The sequence below is a fragment of the Eurosta solidaginis genome, chromosome 1 (assembly GCF_040869045.1).
Source record: "Eurosta solidaginis isolate ZX-2024a chromosome 1, ASM4086904v1, whole genome shotgun sequence".
Taxonomy (NCBI): domain Eukaryota; kingdom Metazoa; phylum Arthropoda; class Insecta; order Diptera; family Tephritidae; genus Eurosta; species Eurosta solidaginis.
In genome coordinates this window covers 243591444-243615213 of record NC_090319.1, presented here as the reverse complement: position 1 = coordinate 243615213, position 23770 = coordinate 243591444, and the positions used below count along the sequence as shown (strand labels likewise).

At 37.8% G+C, this 23770-nt stretch overlaps 1 long non-coding RNA gene across 1 annotated transcript; it reads left to right on the top strand.

Moving 5' to 3' along the window:
- Positions 1–242: 242 nt before the first annotated feature.
- On the top strand, positions 243–9359 carry LOC137241792 (uncharacterized). Its single transcript, XR_010950024.1, has 3 exons — positions 243–469; positions 650–914; positions 9151–9359. It is a non-coding gene; the product is annotated as an uncharacterized lncRNA (long non-coding RNA).
- Positions 9360–23770: the final 14411 nt, after the last annotated feature.

Below are 23770 nucleotides of genomic sequence, written 5' to 3'. Positions count from 1 at the left end.
GTGTTGAGGCCAAAGAAACCGCTCCAGCGATGTTTACGCTCCAATGCCATTTGTTCTCCTAATTTGAATTTTCTTAATGCTAAGAGCCAAAGCTCTATATACCTATCTATACAAAATATTGATGTATTTCTCTATGCAAAAAAATGCACCGTTATATTGTTCGATGTCTTTTCAAAGCCTACTTTGTTTGTCGATCTGCCTGCTACATACATACATGTTTATATAAATATTGTTTAGGCCGACAGCCCAAACTCCAAACATAAAAGGTCGCCCTCGCATTTTTCTTATATCGGTTAACAGTGCCAGTCAAATTGTTTATGTTAACCATACAAATGAACATCGCTGGAATAAATAAACAGTTTGACTGGCAAGCGGTATTGACCTGTTATGTTCTTTTACTTCACTTGTTTTCACACATCAAGGAGAAAGGACGTATCCCGCCACAGTTTCCAGCTTCACCAACTAAAAGGTAACCTGCAAATACATATATATATAAATTGTTTAATCTTTATCTTCAATAAAGACTATTTGTGAATATTAAAATTCTAATACCAAACTTTTTCTTCTTTTCTACATTAAATCTTGACCGGCACCATCCCTGAGCTGTAGCCCGCCAAGACATTGGTCCTTAAACCGTTTTTTCATCCAGCGACCATTTTGCGAACCACATCAATTCCACTGTTTATATATTATTAAAGAAGCGGATTTTGCGAACCAACAACTCACAGTGTTTAAATATTATATTGCGTGCCAACAGCAGCGGATTTTCATTTTTGCGAGGATCAACACGTCGTTAATTCCATCAATAATTATAGTACTTGGTATTTGATTTGCGGAGATTTATTTGAGCCACAAGCAACTACAACTTCATATTGAGTTCATCACTTTGGAAATTCTACAAGTTATAAAAAAAGGTACGTGGTTATTTCAGTGAGCACATTAGTTAATAAATTAAAAATTAGTGAAAGTGAAAAGTGCGCGAGTGACTTGTGAAACAAAAACAAAATTAAATTTGATTTGTACAAATAGCCTTTTTGACCATCAAATATTGCTTGCCGCCGACGGTAAATAATATTTGACACGGCTTAAGGGTCTTCGCTGTTGCATTATTGCACACAAATATTTGTACAAACAGTGTTTGGGAATAATTTAATAGAAAAGTGCAAGTAATTTTTCAAAAATAAAAAAATTCAATATACATTTATATGACTTGCACTTCTCTGTTATTAACAGCCCACAACAACAACACTGCACTGTGTAATTAACCTCACTTTTGGGTTTGGTTCATCACAGTTGAATTGAGAAAAATTAATTTCACAAAAGTCACTCGGTTTTTAATTGAATTCATTTTTTGAAACAAACAAAATTTAATTTGAGCGTTTATTTAGTGGACGGAACAATTTTCCTCCAACTTTGCTCAGTTTCTTCACTTGCGTTTGTTTTGAATATATGCTGTGCTACATACATACATACACGCACACGTACATAAATATATTTGAATTAAGAAAAATTAATTTCACAAAAGTCACTCGGTTTTTAATTGAATTCATTTTTTGAAACAAACAAAATTTAATTTGAGCGTTTATTTAGTGGACGGAACAATTTTCCTCCAACTTTGCTCAGTTTCTTCACTTGCGTTTGTTTTGAATATATGCTGTGCTACATACATACATACACGCACACGTACATAAATATATTTGGTTGGCGAGCAATAATTTTTTTAACACGTATATACGGTCCACTGGTTTTTTACTCTGAAAATTGTTAAATTTGAGTTTTGTATCAAAATAAATATTTTACATTAGAAATTTACACTCAATTTTTTAGAAGTTATTCAATTTATTGGGGTCCCTTTGTTGGTGGGAAGCCTTGTCTAAATTTTATAATAGCGAATTGGGTAATTCCACAGATTCTGTCTCTGTGTACGTAATTTATTTTAAAAATCAATCCTTTCAATTTTTTAAATTTTAATATGGAAGCATATAACCGCTTAGTCGACACAATTATTGAGTTCGACATCGAATTTTTAAGCATAGCCACTAGCGAACACTCCAAAAATTCGCTGAAAATTCAGCAACAGGAGTTGAAATCGATGTGGGAAAAAGCTAAAGAAGCTTTTGATGCGTTATTACAATCAGAAAATATATCTGAGAAGAATGTTACGGCAATTAGAAAAAAATAAGTCGTGCTATACTGTTTTTGTGCGGTGTATGACAAAAATAAATGACTTGGCAGAAAAACTTGAGAAGGCAGAGAAGGAAAACGACGCAGCCTTCACGCCACGCAATTTGCATTTGGCACCTTGTGACACTGATATATTCAAAGGTGATTATCTGTCGTGGCCAACTTTTCGTGACATGTTCACGGCCATTTATATTCTCAATAAAAGCCTGTCGCCAGTACAAAAATTATATTATCTCATACAAAAAACCCAAGGTGAAGCCAGAGAAATCGTTAAGAAATGCGAATTGACGAATGATGGGTTTGATATAGCTTGGAAAAATTTGTGCGACAGGTATGAAAATAAGAGAATATTAGTCAACACCCAATTAAAGATTCTTTTCAACCTTCAATCAGTCGAGACTGAATGCGGTAATTCAATAAAAAGATTACAAAGGGACATAAATAATTGCATATCCTCGTTAGTAAGTCATCATATTGACATATCTAATTGGGATCCAATTATTACATACTTATGTTCAACTAAGCTTCCTGACGTGACCCTTTCGCTATGGGAACAGTCCGTAGAAAACAAGACAGAAACTTCCAAGTGGGCGGATATGGACCGATTTCTGACAAATCGTTTTCAAACGTTAGAATCAGTCTCAGGCTTAAGAGGTACAAAGAGTACAAAACCTCAAAGAGTACAAAACTCAAAGCAGGCCTCTGAACTTCCCCCAAAGAAACTTGGCGCTTTCCAAGCAAGTGTAGCTAAAGGCACTTGTAAAATGTGTCAAAGCAATGATCACAAAATTTATGCGTGTTCAAAGTTCAAAAATTTGAACACGAATGAAAGACTTGCTTTCATAAAAAGAAATAACTTCTGCCTAAACTGTCTGTCATCGGGGCATTCAGTGTCAAAATGCACAAGTGCGCACAATTGCAGCAACTGCCATTTAAGACATAATACCCTTCTGCATTTACAGACAAGTAAGGCAAAACTTACACAGGTAAATAATTCTGCAGATTCATCAGATGAGCAACCGTGCACTTCAAGGCAAGCTCAATCTCAAAATGAATCTGCAAAACAAAAAAAGCAGCAAAATAAAACTACTGTAAAATCTAATTTTATTAATACCAGTAAAGGGGTTTTACTAGGCACAGCTCGCGTCACCATTCATTATAATGGTACAGATTTTTCGGCCAGAGCTCTCATAGATTCGGGATCTGAATGCTCTTTTATCACTGAAAGACTCAGACGAAGAATCAACCTGCCAACTCGAAAGATGCATGCTCAAGTCTCGGGCATCAATAATTCAGTTTCTGCGCAGGTAAAAGAGGCATGCGCCATTCAGTTGCGGTCCCCAGTTGACCCACTAATTTCTATTGACGCATTAGTTCTAGTTCTACCCCATTTGACAGGTAATTTGCCAACATGCGATGTTAGTGCATTAACACAACAAGCATTCCCTGATCTCGTGCTTGCGGACAAACGTTTCTTCGTGAATGAGCCAGTTGATCTTGTTCTGGGCGGGGATATTTATCCGCAAATCATATTAGACGGTATCAAAAAAAATATTCTTAGCACTCTTTTAGCTCAAGAAACTGTCTTTGGTTGGATACTGATTGGTCGTGCTGATGCAGCCAGTCCAACCAATCATAATCGGGTATCCTTTTATAATGAAGTGGCTTTAGACAAGCAGCTAAGGTCATTTTGGGAGCTCGAAGACACGCCGAAAGCTAAAGCCTCGACATTAGAAGATACATTTTGTGAGGAATTGTATCAACGTACAACGCAGCGGAATTCTGACGGAAGATACATTGTGTCGCTTCCGTTCAGGTCAGAATTCCCAGGAGAGATAAATCTAGGTCCATCATTAAGAATAGCGTGCTCTCAATTCTATAAAAATGAAACCCGACTTAGAAAAAATCTCGATTTACAGAAGGAGTACAATAGAGTCATACTAGAATACGAGACTATGGGGCATATGTCAAAATTAGATTCAATTCAATCGGCCAATGCGGTCGATAATTACTATTTACCACATCATGCAGTAATAAAAGAAGAAAGCATCTCTACCAAAGTTAGAGTTGTTTTCAATGCTTCTTCACGCTCTTCAAATGGTGTCAGCCTGAACGATGTTCTTCTTCCTGGTCCTGTGCTTCAGGCTGATCTACCAACATTAATTCTTCGCTGGCGACTTTTCAGATACGTCTTCAATAGCGATATTGAGAAGATGTATAGGCAAATCCTAGTAGATCATAATCATACAAGATACCAAAGAATAGTTTTCCGCTCAAGTCCAGATGATCAAATCAGTCTGTATGAGCTCAAAACAGTGACATTTGGTATCAATTGTGCTCCTTATCTAGCAATAAGGACTTTACTTAAACTGGCTGATGATTCCGAAAAATCTCATCCAATCGCTTCAAATATCCTACGAAAAAATATGTATGTCGACGACGTTCTTTCGGGAGGGCATACTATTGCATCTGCGATCAGAGCAAGAGATGAAATTTCCAGGGTTTTAAGTTCAGCTTTCCATTACGAAAATGGACTTCAAATTCCAGTAAAATATTACAGGGTATTCCCAAAGCTCATCTACTGAGCGAAGATTTCTTAGAATTTGAAGATTCAAGTAGTGTAAAGGCGCTCGGTATTAGGTGGAATGCTCATTCCGATCAGTTTTACTTCATAGCAAACCCTATAGAAGAAAACACTGAGCCCACAAAAAGAGCGATACTATCTACTATCGCAAAACTCTTTGACCCATTAGGGTGGCTAGCTCCAACAATTATCGTGGCAAAAATGATCATGCAAAATATCTGGTTGGAGGGTACTGGCTGGGATGAAACCGTTTCGTCTTCAACATTAGACAGGTGGAAAAATTTTACCAATACGTACAAGGATATCGACAAAATACGAATACCGCGATGGGTAGCCTTTTCTCCAACAGAAAAGGTCGAAATCCACGGATTCTGCGACGCCTCCGAGAAAGCGTATGGTGCAGCCGTGTATTTGAGAGTGGGAACCAACGACGGCATATTTGTGAATCTGCTTTTGGCAAAAACAAGAGTAGCTCCAGTCAAAACCATCTCACTTCCTCGACTGGAACTTTGCGGTGCTGTATTATTAGCGGAGATAACCGAATCTATCTGCGCTAACCTTGATTTAGGTCAACAAAGCATCCACCTGTGGACAAATTCGACAATCGTACTGGCTTGGATACGGAAACCTCCATGCTCATGGTCAACTTTCGTTGCGCATCGAATTACAAAAATCGTCGACAAAGTTGGAAGTTCGTCGTGGTATCATGTGGATTCAGGTACAAACCCAGCAGATTTAGCCAGTAGAGGAATACTAGCCGAGGATTTAGTCAACAAGTCTCTGTGGTGGCAGGGTCCTTCTTGGCTCCAAGAAGAGAAGGAAAAGTGGCCAACACAAGATTTGGATTTTAACACGAATATTGAAGAAAAACGCGTACAAGCACATGCAACCGCAATTTCAAGCAATACTAATGATATTCTCAATAGGTTTTCAAATCTTCCTAGGGCTTTAAGAGTTATCTCATATATACTCAGGTTTTTTCATAGAACGCATTCTAAAACGAAAGATTGTAGTCAACCTGAATCTTATTTAATTTCCTCAGATGAAATTAAAACTACAACAACCCGTTTAATAAAACTTGCTCAGAAGCAATATTACGGATCAGAAATTTCAAGTTTGCAATCCAAAACACCAATTGGATCTAAAAGCGAAATACTTTCGCTCACTCCATATCTTGATGAAGACGAAGTAGTGAAAACGGGTGGACGACTTGGTGCATCCAAAGATACTACCGAATCTGAACGCCATCCCATAATACTTCCGTACAATTGTAGGTTTACACGTCTGTATGTTCAGTTTGTCCATGAAATGTCTCTCCATGGTGAAAACCAATTAATGCTGCGCATCATTAGAACTCAATACTGGATTCCAAAAGTTAAAACCATGATACGATCCGTAATCCATAATTGTAAGATCTGCACGATCTTCAAGAAACGATCGCAAAATCAGCTCATGGGAATTCTACCTCAAGAACGCACCACATTTTCGCGTGCATTTACCAATACAGGGGTAGATTTCGCAGGGCCTTTCGATATTAAGAGTTACAGTGGGCGCGGGTGTCGTACCTCAAAGGGTTACGTTTGTCTGTTCGTTTGCTTTTCTACTAAGGCCATACATTTAGAAGCCACTAGTGATTTGAGCACTTCCTCATTTCTAGCCGCTCTTTCAAGATTCGTAGCTAGACGAGGATGTCCAAGAAACATTTATTCGGACAATGGAACAAACTTTGTCGGTGCATCACGTGCATTAAAAACTGAATTTAAGGAATTTCTTGCCGATGCAAGAAACCAAACCCTGTCAAAATATTCCCATCAGGCATTAATTTGGCATTTCATACCAGCAGGAGCTCCACACATGGGAGGACTATGGGAAGCGGGAGTGAAAAGCTTTAAAATCCACTTCAAAAAAGTGGCCTTAAACAACAAGTTCACTTTTGAGGAATTTAACACATTGTTATGTAGAATTGAGTCGTGTCTCAATTCTCGCCCTCTTAGCCCCACACATGGGAGGACTATGGGAAGCGGGAGTGAAAAGCTTTAAAATCCACTTCAAAAAAGTGGCCTTAAACAACAAGTTCACTTTTGAGGAATTTAACACATTGTTATGTAGAATTGAGTCGTGTCTCAATTCTCGCCCTCTTAGCCCCGCTTCAAATGAACCATCTGACCTTGAGCCTCTAACACCAGGACACTTTCTGATTGGAGGACACCTATTAGCACCAGCGGAAATCAGCGTTGATGAAAATACGGCCTCAATAGTCAATCGCTGGCAGAAACTCAAGGCATTACATCAAAACTTCTGCAGAAGATGGAAATCAGAATATCTTTCGGAACTACAGAAACGGATAAAATGGAAGCACCCTAAATCAAATATGCAAGTCGGAGATATGGTGGTTATACGGGAAGACAATCTTCCTCCCAACGAATGGAGATTGGGGCGTGTGATAAGGTTACACCCTGCTGCAGACAACCGGGTGCGCGTTGTGGATATAAGGACTGAAAGGGGGCAAGTGACAAGACCACTTGTCAAACTAATAATACTACCACCATATAATGCGGACACCGAAAACACGTCAGACCCAAATCTCCAGCAGTAACGCTACAATTGAAGTTACAAAATCTCCACACAACATCAAAACTTCTCCTAACCCAAACGAAGCAACTTCAACAAACTCATAGTGGAAACAAAAATTTCTTTTTTTGATGCAGTCTAATGTTACATATGTACATGTACCTGCTTGCGCACATGGGTGGTGATTTTCATTTATAAAAGCAACAATATGTTGCTACAGTTGATGAACACATTTTATTATTAAATTTTCATATTTTTTTTATGCGTTTTTACACACTCAATACCAAGTGAGGTTGTCAGGTAGTCGCCACCGAAAACATGTGCGCGGGCATACACGCAATGACTATGTGCATTGGACTGCATGGAATCATGAAAGAAAAAAAAAAAAAATTTTGGGTCAGCTTAAGCAATCAAAAAAAAAGGTTCGTGGTTTCGTAAACCACATACCTATTAAATAATGCAATTCCCCTCAAATAAATATTTTTCTTGTTCTTTTGCCTAGTGCATTATATATAGGGGTCCTCACATAAACATAATTTTTTGTTGCGAAGAAACGAAAAAAAGGATAGTACAATGGCAAAGGCAACGTTACTTAAATTATACAAAGCGCTGCCAATTCCATTGCATACACCCGTTTTTATCGAGATAAAAATAAAAAACAAAAATAAAATAAATAAAAATTTTCAATTAAGGCCACCCTAATATAATGCACGGCACACCGCACAATTCGTTTTTACTTTTCGAAGTAAAAAGTTGTAAACACTATACGAAAAAAAGGGAACAAAGAACAAAATTTTCTAACAGAGAAAAAAATTGAGGAGAAATTTCGGACACCCTAACAATCAATCAATGCAATTTTGCTTTTCGAAGCAAAAATCCCAAAACAAAAAAAAAAACCACTCAAAAATTTTCTTTTTTTTTTACAATAAAAAAAAATTCACTGGACACCCTACTACATATGTATGTTCTCACTCCACGATCGCATAATTTTATTGCGGATCGTTGCAAAAAAAAAAAAAACAAAAAAAACACAATCACACACTTTTCACTATGCTAGTTACTCTGCTTTGGTGGAGGTTTTTTTTTTTTGATTGACCTTTCATAGGTCTTCATTATCATATTTTTTTTCCTCTCTTTTTTGTTGCAATATATATACACATATGTATATTTTGTTTCACAAAACACTTCACTAACGACAAATTAACAACGGAAAAGTTAAATGCCCGCGATTTACATTACTCGCCCGCACACGCACTAATTAAAATTACAATTTTAAGAAAAAATTCACTCCCGCACGTTTTTCTTTTTGTTTTCGTTTCATTAATTAATCCGGAACTGAAGTTAGTGAAATATGCAATATATCGATATTGCAAAAAATCGATTCACTAGTACGGTAGCATAAGGGGGTTGACACATCATCAAGTATCCGTAAGGCTACATGCGTCACATACGGAAAAGCATGACGTAGACATTTACATTTTTGAGAAACTAGTTAGTAATCAAAAATAAATGCTATAAATGCTGGGAAATATATAAATTAGACATTGTTTGAGAAAATCTTTCCTGCTAATGTTTGGTTTGGCGTTGTTTCTGTCTTGGGGGTCCGAGGGCATCATTTGCAAAAGAAATGAATATGAATTATATTACAATACAATACAGCTATCGCGTATTCATGTATCGCATACATTACCGCGCTTCCACCAACAACCCCCTTATCAGGTGAAGTTCACATTTACTTTACCAGAATTGCTCGCCAACCGAAACATGCTCACTACGTCGACAAAATTAGAACAAATTATTTTCCTTTTCAGAAAAATGACGCGATTCACTGCAATTCGTAAAACAGCTGAGACAAAGGGGTTCTCTTTGGCCTGTCGATTGTGCGAAAAGAAGCACCCACTCAGGGTGTGTCCTGTCTTCCGCGGTAGCACACCGGAAAAAAGGTGGTATTTTGTAATAAAAAAAAACTATTGCACCAACTGTCTGTCGCCTCTGCATAGCGCAGCACACTGCACACATGAGGGACGATGCAATAAGTGCAAGGACGACCACCACACCATGCTGCATATCGCGGAAGCTCAGGACACGACGCGTTGGCAACGAAACACGTGGCATCGCAGGCCACTGAGAACCACCGTAGAGGATAGCGACACCCTCTCATTAAACGCGTCCGAGGTCGAAACGGAGTCCTCTGGAGCGGAAACGTCTGCTTTCCGCCCAGGTGTAGCTCGCGGAGTGGAATCATCTGCATTCCGCCCGCCCTCTACGAGCGGATTGGAAATGAAAACTTTCCAACCGCGCCGTTTTCGACCTCTACTCAGGCACGAGGTGATCGCTAGCGGATTGGAAATGAAAACTTTCCAACCGCAGAGGAGCAGCCAGAATAGAAGAAAAAGACGACGTGTGCAGCATGCACAACACAATAATAAAAAATGGAGAGTGGACTCATCCGCATTCCACCTCCATCCAACGAGTGCTTTCCGGGCTGGGACGGTTGTCAGCCCACGTGCGCCGCCGCAGCTGATCCAGTGCCTCACGTCGGTTGCACCCACGGCCGTTGTTAAGATTGAGTCCGGTGGGCGCTTGCACCTGGTTCGAGCTTTACTCGATCCATGCGCTGCAACGTCCATCATCGCGGATGAGCTCATCCGCCGGCTCGGCCTTGATGTGACGGTTCTGGGGGATCGGCGTGGGTGCTTCATCAAGCTGCGGGGCAAGCATGGGTAGACGGCAACCGTCACCACTTATGCCGTGGCGTTGCCTCATTTCCGGAGGCAAACCCCACTAACAAGCCTGGATGCAACGGTAGCCACGCCATATGCCAACATCAGGCTCGCAGACCCACGGTCCTACGTCGCCGACCCAGTCCGATTGGTGCTCGGTGCCGACGTGGTCCCGAAGGTTATGCTGGGTGCCATACCAGCCGGAACTTTGGGGCCCCTGTTGGCACAGAACACCATCTTTGGCTGGGTATTGTCTGGCGCCTGTTAAATTCATATTTTTATCAAAGAGTAATTTTACATACTTTTTTATATATATACTTACACACATAAAATATATATGCCTACATACTTATACATAAAATGGATTTTTTAAATATTTTTCATACTTGGTTTTTGAAACCTTGGAATAATTGTAAAGTTATTCATAAAATGAACTTCCTTTATATACAAATGTTCTTTTTTTTTTACGAAATAGTAAATTTAACTATGTTTTATACCTACCCACATACATGAAACTTGAAAATAAATGTGCCACTGAATTAGAACCATGTGTACCTTCATTTATTTTTCTTCAATTTTCGACTTTAGGTAATTCAAACGGAGCCTGAGCTGAAAATAGTTTTAAGCTTAATTTAATTTAATTTAAACTGCGAACCAGCGGCGGAATATGTCCAAATAGATCTTGCGTGTCGCAAGGGGGCCGGCATGTTTACGCCGACAGCCCAAACTCCAAACATAAAAGGTCGCCCTCGCATTTTTCTTATATCGATTAACAGTGCCAGTCAAATTGTTTATGTTAACCATACAAATGAACATCGCTGGAATAAATAAACAGTTTGACTGGCAAGCGGTATTGACCTGTTATGTTCTTTTACTTCACTTGTTTTCACACATCAAGGAGAAAGGACGTATCCCGCCACAGTTTCCAGCTTCACCAACTAAAAGGTAACCTGCAAATACATATATATATAAATTGTTTAATCTTTATCTTCAATAAAGACTATTTGTGAATATTAAAATTCTAATACCAAACTTTTTCTTCTTTTCTACATTAAATCTTGACCGGCACCATCCCTGAGCTGTAGCCCGGCCAAGACCAATATAATGCAAGTAAGTTTGTAGGTGGGAATAATAAGTAAGCTAGTTAAGACGAAAGTACATACATTTTGAGAGCGAAAGAGCGTAGCTAAGCAGGTAACAGATCGTTTAGTAAATGATTAAACTATTATTGATGTATGTATGTTAATATGAAAACGTATAATCCGCTGGCTAAGTGGGATGAATCTTACCAAACAAATGGGTTCTTGGTGTGTTTTTCAAAATAATTTCACCATACATTGAGCGCTTTTCAGCGCCTTCAGGTAAAAGGATTATATTGTTATGTGATTGAATATACCATTTTAACTGGTTGTAGTACATAAGAATTCAATCTCTTAACCCGAAGGCGAGTTCCCAATTGGTCTATATCTCGAGTCCTTAGTTATCCAGCAAAAAGAAAAGCCCTCTTTTCATTAGAATTTATCAACAACTTACAATGGATACTCATGTGGTTCAAACACATCCTAGGGTTATCCGGGTCCACGTTTTAGTCTAATCTCGAGGCCCTAGTCACGGAGGGGCATGAAAAATAATCTATACTATAGCAATCATCAACAGCTCCCATTTGCTACCCATATTGTACAAACACATCCTAAAGTTATCCGGGTCCACGTTTTGGCTATATCTCGAGACCCTAGTCACGGAGGGGCATGAAAAATAATCTATACTATAGCAATCATCAACAGTTCCCATTTGCTACCAATATTGTACAAACACATCCTAAAGTTATCCGGGTCCACGTTTTGGTCTATATCTCAAGACCCTACACTCAAAAAAAAAAGTATCACTACCATTTTAATACACGATGTGCAAAAATGAAACTATAAACGGTATCATTTTCGTGGTATCAATGCAACGATAAATATTATAAAAAGTATAATTAGAAGTGTCAATTTTGTATCTTGACTATTGATTTGCCCATGGAAAATATTTTATCGCCCTTAAAATGTATCAAAATGTTAACTGTATAAATTTCCTAGTTTCATTATGATAATATTTAATACTAGATTGATTATAAAACGCATTACATTTGTATGTAGTCTATTAACTTGACAAATACAAGTATCAAACTAATATTTCGAAAATGTCAATAACATAAGATCATTGATGACGAAAAAAAGATAAGCAAAAATTGCACATTGATGCCTAGATGGCATCGCCTTAATGATAACTTTTTTTTGAGTGTAGTCACGGAGCGGCATGAAAAATACTCTATACTATAGCATTCATACACAGCTTCCACTTGATACCCATATTGTACAAACACATCCTAGGGTTACCCGGGTCTACGTTTTGGCCTATATCTCGAGACCCTGGTATCCGTTTCCTAAAATTTCAAAACACAAACCATCTACTGAATAGTCAGAATAAAGCCTGAAAATTTGGTTTGGATAGGTGGGTCCGTTCTTGAGTTATAAAATCACATCGAAAAATGGCATTCATTTCTATATATATAGATAAATTTACAAAAAGGCACATGAAAGCCATTGAAACGAATAGAAAACTGTACCCTAGCATATAAAATCCCATGAAATACGTAAAAACACCTGTACCCTAGCCGACCCACGATTACCATATGGTAACGCATTAAATAAAATGTAAAAAAGAACTAGAAATTAAATAATTCCAGAAAAAAATTAACTTAAATTAAATAACTTATTTCATTAGTTACCGACTTTTATAGTTTTTTTTTAAATCATCTTAAATATTATTACTATAATCGCGTACTTACAGATGTGCCGTATTGATAAATGGGACTTTTCAACTTTTCTTTTTCTCACTTAAATTTGACGTACGATAGCTTCACTATTTGAACCCAGATTGACCAAAGCTTTGTTTTGCGGAAAGTCACGGATATTCTGTATAAAATAGCGTTATTCATATGTAAATTTGTTGTGCAGTTTAGATTTAATTTGTGGAAATATAGCGACACCTTTTGCGTTACCATATTCATACTATTCAAATACCAGGGCGAGGAGTTGGTAGGGCGTATGAATCAACTACTATGTAAAACATGGTCGAGCGAGTATACGACTAGTGATAGAAATTTTAGAAAAATTAACGATACCGGTAGGTACTCATTTAAAATACTCAGATCAAAGTATCGATGCTAGTCCTCATACTCAGTAAAAGGTATCGAGTATACTCAATCCATGTGAGTACTTCGGAATTTTTCCCAAAATCGAAGAAACTTTTTTCTAAAACGAGATCGTATGTTTTGAATTTAGTAGAAAACAAGTAAGGAAATTTAAGTTTGGACAAAACCGCACATTATAAATCCAGCTGTTTTCTCTTACATATACTTTAAGAATACGTTTAAAGAGAAATGTCACGAACATTAAATGTTTTAAAACAAACTAGTTATACATATTCAAATATCGTGTCCCGTAAGAGGCTATAGAACATTTGCTATCAAAGAAATGACTTAAGTACTTATCAAATTTCAATTAAATTGGTCGATTTTTGATGGATTTATGACATTTAAAAACCAGTTTTTTCTGTTAGAAAACATTTTTTCCAGGCTGGGTCGCTCTCGGTAGCGGTTTCGGAAGCACTCTGAGTGTAAAAAAAAGATTTCTCAATGAAAATTGCAGCTGTCGCTAGGAGTCGGCACAAAATATGGCGATCTCTGCATGGCGATCTATTGCATGACAATTTAAAATGTATTGCAATTTTATGGAGCTAGCAGCCGTTCGGAATCGTCATGAAATATGTAGCATGAATCAAATTAGAAGAGAAGCTGGGTCTAAATATCCTCGGAGGTAAACCGCGTTAAGTATTTTTTATGGCATTAAACGTTTTGTTGACAGATTAACTAAATAGAACTTATGTACTTTGCACTTCCATTTCTCTACTGGTTGTTGCTGTTATAATAGTGCTTCGCGCCATCCAATAGGTGCGACCACTCACAAATTGTCATCAATATCCTCAAATGGGAGTCCAAAGAAACTTGACCACAGAGAAAGGGACCACAAAGAAAGGGGTGTTAAAGGCGTTGATTCCATATTTCAATTGAAAAGATGGTTGTTGTCATGTAGTTGATTCTGGATAGGTAAGAGTTTAGCCTGTTACAGTATCGTGATCAAAGTTGAGTTAGAGTGATACGCATCTGCCTTGGGATATCGCTTTCCTCTTCTGCGAGCTCAGGGTATTTAACTTTAAGGACAGGGTTTTTTTTTTTGACAGGGTTCGATGGGCAAAACCTGGCATAGAGGTCCGCCACCTTTTTGTGGATATCACTGAAGACCTTTTTATATTTTTGCTCTATTTCCTAATAATGCTTGCGGAGATGACTTCTTGAGACCCTTTGGATCGGAGTCATTTTAACAGATATTTGTTGGGATGGCCAGGTTTCTATCTATTCAACAGAAACAGTTTGTTCCGCATTTCATTTCTCGCCCTAAGGGGGAGTACTCTCGCCTCACTATGTAAGTGGTGCTCTGGGGACATATGGAGACAGCCCGTATCGGTTCTGAAAGCGGTGTTTTTATACTCACCTGAGCAGAGCTTACAGAGTACCTTAATTTTGTTCGCATAACGGTTCTCCGTAACGGCATAAAATAATCGAGATAGATATAGCCTTCTATATATGAAAATAATCTGGGCGAAAAAAGAATTTCATTTAGCCATGTCCGTCCGTTCGTCCGTGCGTCCGTGCGTCCGTACGTCTGCCCGTAAACACGATAACTTGAGTAAATTTTGAGGTATCTTAATGTAATTTTGTGTGTAAGTTCCTGGACCCTCATCTCATATCGCTATTTAAAATGAACGAAATCGGACTATAACCACGCCCACTTTTTCGATATCGAAAATTTCGAAAAACCAAAAAAGTGCGATAATTCATTACCAAAGACAGATAAAGCGATGAAACTTGGTAGGTGGGTTGACCTTAGGACGCAAAATAGGCTAGGTTAGGTCTACATTGGAGCGGCACACTTAGGCCTTTATAGGCCCATTGTGAAACCACACGGATTTGTTCCTACTCTCCTAATCAAACCACTTCGTTGAGTTTATGAAGCTAACTAAGCGTCGTGTATTGACCTCAGCTATGTCAGTCAGATCTACGAGAAATATCTTGCCCATAAAACGTTGCCTTCTTCTACCGAGCGCTGGACATTCACAGAGTAGATGCCTAACAGTTTGAGGATCTTCTTCGTTGCCACAGCTTCTACAATAATCATTAAATGAAGCGTCAATCCTTTCCGCATGTGGTCAAATACAAACATGACCCGTAAGAATACCTACAACTAAGGAAAGATCCCTCTTACGGAGGGTGAGAAGCTCTCGCGATCTCTTCTCATTCCATTCCTGCCATGTGAGTTTTGCCGTGTGGCATCTATCATGATGCTTCCACCTGGCTCCCGCTTCCAACAGTAGAGCCTCCTTTATCTTGAGCTTGCAGGTGGAGAGCGGCATGCCCAACCTGTTCCAGAATGGCGAAAGTGGAAGGGAGGTACCCTTTCTTGCAAGCTCATCCGCCATCTCATTACCTGGTATGCCCTTATGTCCCGGAACCCATACCAGATGCAGAGTAAACTGTTCAGTCATCACGTTGATAGATCTGCGACAGCCTACTACAGTTTCAGAATTAGCTGTGACAGAGTCAAAGGCTTCCAGTGCTGCTTGACTGTCTGAGAAAATATAAATGTGCTTCTGAGAGACTGCCTTCTCCCTAAGGCATTCCACAGCGTCTTGTTTGGCCGCAAGCTCGGCCTGAAATACGCTACAGTGATCCGGAAGGCGAAACGATTTTTGTATCTCCAATCGTTCCGAATAGACACCCCCTCCGACCTTGTTATCCAGTTTAGATCCATCTGTGTAGATCTGAATGCTGTTAGTGGGCCAATCAGGGTCATTCACCCACTGTTAACTCTCAGGGATTAATATCTCGTATCCCTTCTTAAAGTTGGTATGTGTTTGGAGAAATCTGTCCATTCTGGTATGCAGAATCTGTCGAGAATATCAGTATGTTTGCAGTGAGACCATGTGGTCAGTTTCCTCAGCCTAATAGCTGCACATGCTGCATATTTAGTGCCTACTATATCTATGGGTAGTAGGTTCAGTATTACATTCATAGACTCCGTTGGCGTTGTGCGGATGGCTCCACTTATACATAGTAGTGCAGATCTTTGTACCTTTTGAAGAGCAAGAACCGTCGAGGATTTATTCAGGGCGGGCAACCATACCGCCACCCCGTATAGCAATATTGGCCTAACTATGGCCGTGTATATCCAATGTACTATCATAGGGGGCATACCCCATTTCCGTCCAATTGCCCCTTTACATGTGTAGAGGGCAACCGTGGCCTTACGGACACGTTCCGTGGTGTTTTGTGTCCAGTTCAATTTCTTATCAAATGTGAGCCCTAGATAATTAGCGGACTAACTTAATTTAAGTACTGTGTTTGCCAGCACTGGAGTTGAGAGACGTGGTATCTTATACCTCCTTGTAAAGAGCACCAGCTCCGGTTTATTTGGGTTCACGCCCAGACCATTATCAACGGCCCATGCTTCGCGCATGCATATCGCAGAGAGTTTGTGGAAACTTCCCATTTATCACCAAAATAGAAAATTAGTAAAATGTTGGGCAATGGACGTGGCACCGCCCACTTTTAAAAGAAGGTAGTTTAAAAATTTTGCAAGCTGTAATTGTGCCGCTGAGTATGCAATGTTCGATTATACCCGAACTTAACCTTCCTTATTTTTTATTTATTTATTTATTAAAAGTCGACAACAAACGTAAAAAGGTCGACTACAAGATATAAAGGATATATATATATATATATATATATATACAACTCAAAAGTTAAAATTAAAATACAACGAAATTTCAACAATGTTATATTAGAAACATAGAAATACATATATTATTTAATATTAAAACTTAATTTGTAACGTCAACCTCAACAACTTAGACTTTATAAATTATTAATTTGTGACTTGGAGAAGTTGGTCATTCCCTGACTGGTAAGTAGCCTAATAGTTTGGTTATTTTTAAATTAAAATCTTTTACATAAGTTTTCTCCTGCATGACGGTGTAGGAAAATTACACGCATGCGATAAATTTTTCTTTGATAAAAGACTGGGCAGCACTTTTATCTACAAACTGTTTTACCCACCATCGTTGCTTTTGACAATTAGGATATGACAGCCTAAGTCTGCTTCACGGAAGCCAGTTTCTTTCTTTCCGTTTGAATCAACAACCAGGCAAGTTGACTGAATAAACGTCCAAGGAAAAAGTCCAAAAGATGTAAGTTACAACCTCCTATAACATTTTTTTAAAAAGCTAAGAAACTTGGCTATCTAAATTCCTCCTCTTTTCGTTATAAAAGAAAATCCATTAACTCCAAAATTAAGGAACCTAATTAATACATATGTAGATGCATAACAGCAACTTTGAAATTTCTAATTAAAATCCTATAAAGAATTCAACAACAAAGGCAACCAATAATCGATTAGAGGTCAGATCGATTTCTTTTAATTACATTTCTTTTATGCTATAGCATCTACCCAACAATAGGATGCATACAGGAAGGTAGAGGGAAATTTCCTTTTCCAGCTCTCCTAACCACCAGCGGCCTACTTAAAATTTGGCATACAGCAGTATAGTGTAAGACGGGAACGGATTAAGCACGCGCATAAGCTAATACTTAAAACATATAATTACATACTTAAAAATTATAAAATCGTGCGAAAATCTAAAATATTAGTTGAAAGCCAAAAGGGCTATCAAGCCAAAAAATTAGTGTTGGGTAAAGTTAAAAAACATAAAAAGAAATATCCTTTATTCTTCTTCTTTTAAAAAGAAAAAAAAATACATGCATTCACTGCACAAATAAATTACGTATACACATACATAAAAAAAAAATAAATAACTGATTAGAAAATCATCCTTATTTAACATAAAAGCTAAATAAGAAATTCAAAGCTTGTGAATATCATATACATATATACATAAGTATGTACATATGCATGTACCTTGTCATATAGAGAATTCGGAGGGGGTACAGTTAAGTAAAGAGTTATAAATCAAAGTTGTTGTAAAGGAACGATACTCTATTTCAGTTTTAGATACTCATGCACTTTGTACCATTTATTACAACCCTGTAATGTAGATATATACTCATAGATCCTAAGAACAAATGTCAAAATGAATTACTTCCTTTTTCTATTACTTGCAATAAATACTTTAACACAACAGGTTATGGGCCTTATGCCACGTGATTAATTAATACGAGCAAAAAGTTTTTCGCGATAAAATGTTGTCTTCTTCGACTTTACCTGCGTCATTTCACTTGGAAAGGCTACGTGGCAGGGAGAATTTCGATGTATGGAAGCGACAAGCAAAATCCTGTCTCGTAATTAAAGGAGTTTGGAAAGTGGTCGAACAAGGTATTGCAAGCGATAAAGACGTCGACTTGAACGAAAGTGCTTTAGCTGAGATCACGCTCATGGTTGATCCTAGCAATTTTGGACACATTGCGAGTGCCAAAACAGCTAAGGAAGCGTGGACCGCACTTATGAACGCGTATGAAGATACTGGACTAACCAGAAAAGTAGAGCTGCTAAAACAGTTGGTTAACATTAGGCTCGAAAGTCATGATTCCATGCAGGAATATATAAACGACATCGTCATGATTGCACTGAAGGTGAGAAATGCAGGGTTAAATATCGACGACGAATTAGCAGCTTCATTAATGTTAGCTGGATTGCCTAACGACTTCAGGCCATTGGTAATGGCAGTCGAAAACTCTAAAGAAAAACTAACCATAGATATGGTAAAGAATTTACTTCTTCAAGACGCAAAATTTGATAGTGTTGATAGAGAAAAAGCTCTATATTCAAAGCATAAAAAAAACTTTGCCAAATTTCAATGTCACAGTTGCAAAGCCACTGGACACTACTCTAGAAATTGTCCCAACAAAACTAAGAAGAAGAATAACACAGAAAATTGCAGAAAACCAAACGAAAGAGGAGATGTTTTGTTTGCAATGAAGGCGAGCAGTCAAATAAATAACAACTACATTGACAATAAATCGCGCGCAAAGCATACAGAAAAAGTGAATATCAAAAACAACATTTGTGAAGGTTGGTATATTGATAGTGGTGCAAGCAATCATATGACCAACAACTACTCACTATTAAACAAAATACATGATGTTAAAGACAAAACAATTGTCGTTGCGAATAATAATGAACTTTCTGTTGAGTGTGCGGGGGAAGTGAGTTTGTCTCTCTGTAAAGAAAAGGAAATCACAAAAGCAATTGTCAAAAACGTGAAATACGTTCCAAATTTGTATGCAAATCTATTGTCGGTTCGTCAAATGACAAAGAATGGCAATAAAGTGTTATTTGAAGGCGAAACATGCAAAATTTATAATAAAAGCAATAAAGTTATGGCAACCGCCTCGATTCACAATAATTTGTATCGACTAAACTGTGTAGAAAACGATAAGGAAAATAAAGTGTTCCTTGCAAAAAGTAATCCAAAACTATGGCACCGTCGAATGGGGCATATCTGTAATATCTCTTTGGATAAAGTGCAAAAGTCTAGTGTTGGTATTAATTTTAATAAACCTAATGCTGAACCGTGTACTGTGTGCATAAAAGGGAAACAGACACGAAAGCCTAATAAAAACATAGGAACACGATCCAATGATTTTCTGGAAGTAGTGCACTCAGATGTGCTGGGACCTTTGCATATAAGATCCTTCTCTGGTGCTCGTTTTTTAGTTTGCTTTGTAGACGATTACTCTCGAAAGGTTTTCGCTTATCCCATGAAACACAAATCTGATGTATTTGAAAAGTTTAAATGTTTTAAAGCCACGGCAGAAAATCAGTGCTCAAAAAATATAAAAGTTCTGCGTACAGACAATGGCAAAGAATACGTAAATGAGAATTTTAAAAAACTTTTGAGGCAGAGCGGAATTATTCACCAAACTAGCTTTCCGTATGCTCCAGAGCAAAATGGTGTGGCGGAAAGAATGAACCGCACGTTAGTAGAGCGGATTCGTTGCATGCTAATCGATAGTGGTTTGGATGAACGTTTTTGGGCGGAAGCCGCTGTAACCGCTGCCTACTTGACGAATCTTGTACCGTGTAGAGGCGATAATCGTAGCCCTGATGAGATCTGGTCCGGAAGAAAGCCAGTACTAAAGCACTTACGAGTCTTTGGATCTACCGCTATGGTTCATATTCCAAAGGAGAAACGGCACAAACTAAGCCAAAAATCGATAGAATGTATCATGGTAGGTTATAGCTCTGAAAGCAAGGCATACAGGTTGTTCAACCCTAACAATAAAAAAATTGTCATTAGCAGAGATGTTGTGTTTTTAGAAACACAAAATAAACATAACGTCAATGACAAATATCTATTGGATCTTAGCCATGTAAACGATGTCAATTCAGGAGAGGATGAAAGTGGTGGTGAATTGACAACAGTTGATGAAAGTGGTGGTGAGTTGACACCAGTTGATGGTGATACGGATTCTGATGACGATTATCATGACTCTATTGATATCGCAAGCCACGATGAAGAAAAAGAGCAAAACGTTGATCAAGTTCGTCGTTCCGAAAGGATTGCAAAGAAGGAAGCAGTGTCGCATAACTTATGCGCTTTCGTATCAAACGATCCGGAAACATTTAAAGAAGCACTATCTTCTACCAACTCAAATGAGTGGCAAGATGCAATGCAAATTGAAATAAATTCGTTGTTGGCAAACAATACATGGACGCTCGTCGATCTGCCACCCGATAAAAAGGCAATTCAATCCATGTGGGTATATAAAACAAAGAATGATGCTCCTTTATGCAGAAAAGCCAGACTGGTAGCAAAAGGCTGCGCGCAAAAAGAAGGCATCGACTATTTTGAAACATTCGCTCCTGTGGTGAGATACGAGTCCATACGGTTCTTAATAGCATTGGCAGTCAAATACGATATGGTTATACATCAGATGGACGCAGTTTCCGCCTACCTGAATGGAACATTAAAAGAAGAGGTGTTCATGCAACAGCCCCAGGGTTTCAATGATGGGTCAGGTAAGGTGTGTAAATTATTAAAATCAATTTATGGTCTCAAACAATCGGGACGTGTCTGGAATGACACTCTCAATCAAGAGTTATTGAATATGGGACTCACTAGAAGCGATGTTGACCAATGTATATATTTTAATATATCTGGTGGTAATATGTTATTTATTGCAATTTACGTTGATGACGTATTAATTATGTCAAATGCACCAGACAGGCTGCAATCTATCAAAGAAAATCTTTCAAAGAAATTTAAAATGAAGGATTTGGGTATAGCAACAAATATATTGGGTATTAGAATAAGCCGTGGTGAAAATTTCGTAAAAATTGATCAGGCACAGTATATATTAGATATATTGGAGCGTTTTGGCATGCGCGACTGTAACCCAACTTCAACACCAATAGATTGCAACCAAAAACTATCGTATAATATGTCGCCATCGAACGACAAAGCTAAACAAGACATGTCAAAAGTTCCGTACATGCAGGCAGTGGGCTGTTTACTTTTTGCGGCTCAAATCACTAAACCGGATATTTGTTACGCTGTCAATGTCCTGAGCAGGTATACTACAAATCCAGGAAGGGCTCATTGGGAAGCTGCCAAGCGTGTCATGCGGTATCTGAAAGGCACAATCGAAAAGGGTTTAGTGTACACAAAGTGTGACGATAACATAACAGGGTACTGTGATGCGGACTGGGCTGGGGACACTGACGACCGGCGTTCTACCACCGGTTATACATTTATTTTTCAATCAGCTGCTATATCGTGGAATACCAAGAGGCAAAAGACAATCGCGCTATCAAGTACAGAAGCGGAATTCATGTCTATAGTAGCAGCCATCCAAGAGTCGATTTGGCTTAAGCGCCTAGAAGCCGAGTTAACCCCAATACATGAGAATTCAATGATTTTGTTTTGCGATAACAAAAGTGCCATCCAAGTAGCATCAAATAACTCGTATTCGCCCCGAACTAAACACGTAGACATAAAATCTAAATTCGTTCGTCACTCAATCGAACTTAAGCAAATTCAACTAAAATATTTGTCAACAAAGGAGATGGTCGCAGGCATCTTAACAAAGGGCGTTCCTTCTACGAAGCTGGAGCAGTTCGCTATCAAAATTGGTTTAAAAGATTAACGCATATACATTTTCACTTCGCAAATTTTTGTACTTTATTACATATAATATGCAAAATGCATGAGCAATAAAGAAAATAGTCGTTCAGGAAGGGTGTTGTAAAGGAACGATACTCTATTTCAGTTTTAGATACTCATGCACTTTGTACCATTTATTACAACCCTGTAATGTAGATATATACTCATAGATCCTAAGAACAAATGTCAAAATGAATTACTTCCTTTTTCTATTACTTGCAATAAATACTTTAACACAACAAAAGTCAAAAATGTTTTAGTGCAAAGTTAAATTAAAATTATTTATGCTATACAACGTGCATTTACATTAACAAAATAACCGGGATGTAATGTTTTATTAGGTAGCGAAAAAACATCGAAAATATACAAATCCCTAATTAGCCCATTAGCAATGAAAATTATTTTATAATTGCTCAACAAAGAAGAAAAAAAATGGAATAAGTAAATACTCGAAAATTTAAAAATTGCAACATAGCGATTTTTGCACTTTAGAATAAAAAAATGTTAAAACATATAAATTAGAAAATCATAATAAGTACAACGTAAAAGAAAAAGAGAGCTTGCATTTCAAACATGTACGTACTAAATTAGTATGTAAAGACCAAAAACCTGTTTTATGAAGAAGCAGTGTAAATGAAAACACCGAAACCAGATACACAAAATTTGCAACTTTACTTTTAGTCGCCAACCTACTGCAACAACAACATGGAAGGCCTTTCGTCGTTTTGCTGTTAGTTGGTAAGTCGATTATATGTTTCTATATATCATAATTATGTGAGCTTTACCGTGAGATAACATCCCCGTCAAGCATCCCATGCTTTGCTCCCACTGGAAGCAATGGGTTGCTTAACCACAATCGGAAATACCCTCACGGTATGCTTGAACACTGACACATACATATGCATATTTTTTTTTGGCGTAAAATTGTGAAAAATTAAAAAATAACAATAATTATCACTAGAAAAAAAATTATTGTTCTGGCCTTGAGCTCGAATCGAACCTTGAATCATTTATCAATAGGCCGATAAAAACGAAAACAATTGTTAATAAACTATGAGCACTTGGGAAAGTCAAACAAAGTAATTGACAATAAACAAATCCAGCATTATCAGTGATTTGCAACAGATGGCGCAACACTGAATAAATATAGTTGGTAAGAAAGAATAGAAGTAGCAATTTGTCAGTCAAACACACCACCGCTGTATAGCTAAATCGTTAGCACGCGGAGCTTTTACTCCACCGTTGACGATCCCAATTTATGATCAAGTTATGGTGTATGGACTGAACTTTGTTCATCTTAAATATGTAGACCAGAGGCCCTATTCAGTAACTATGAGTATGCTGCAATGCTAAAGTGACTGAATACGTTTTAGTTAGTATTATTAAGTTACTTTGAACATACATATTAATATTGACAATTTAAATATTA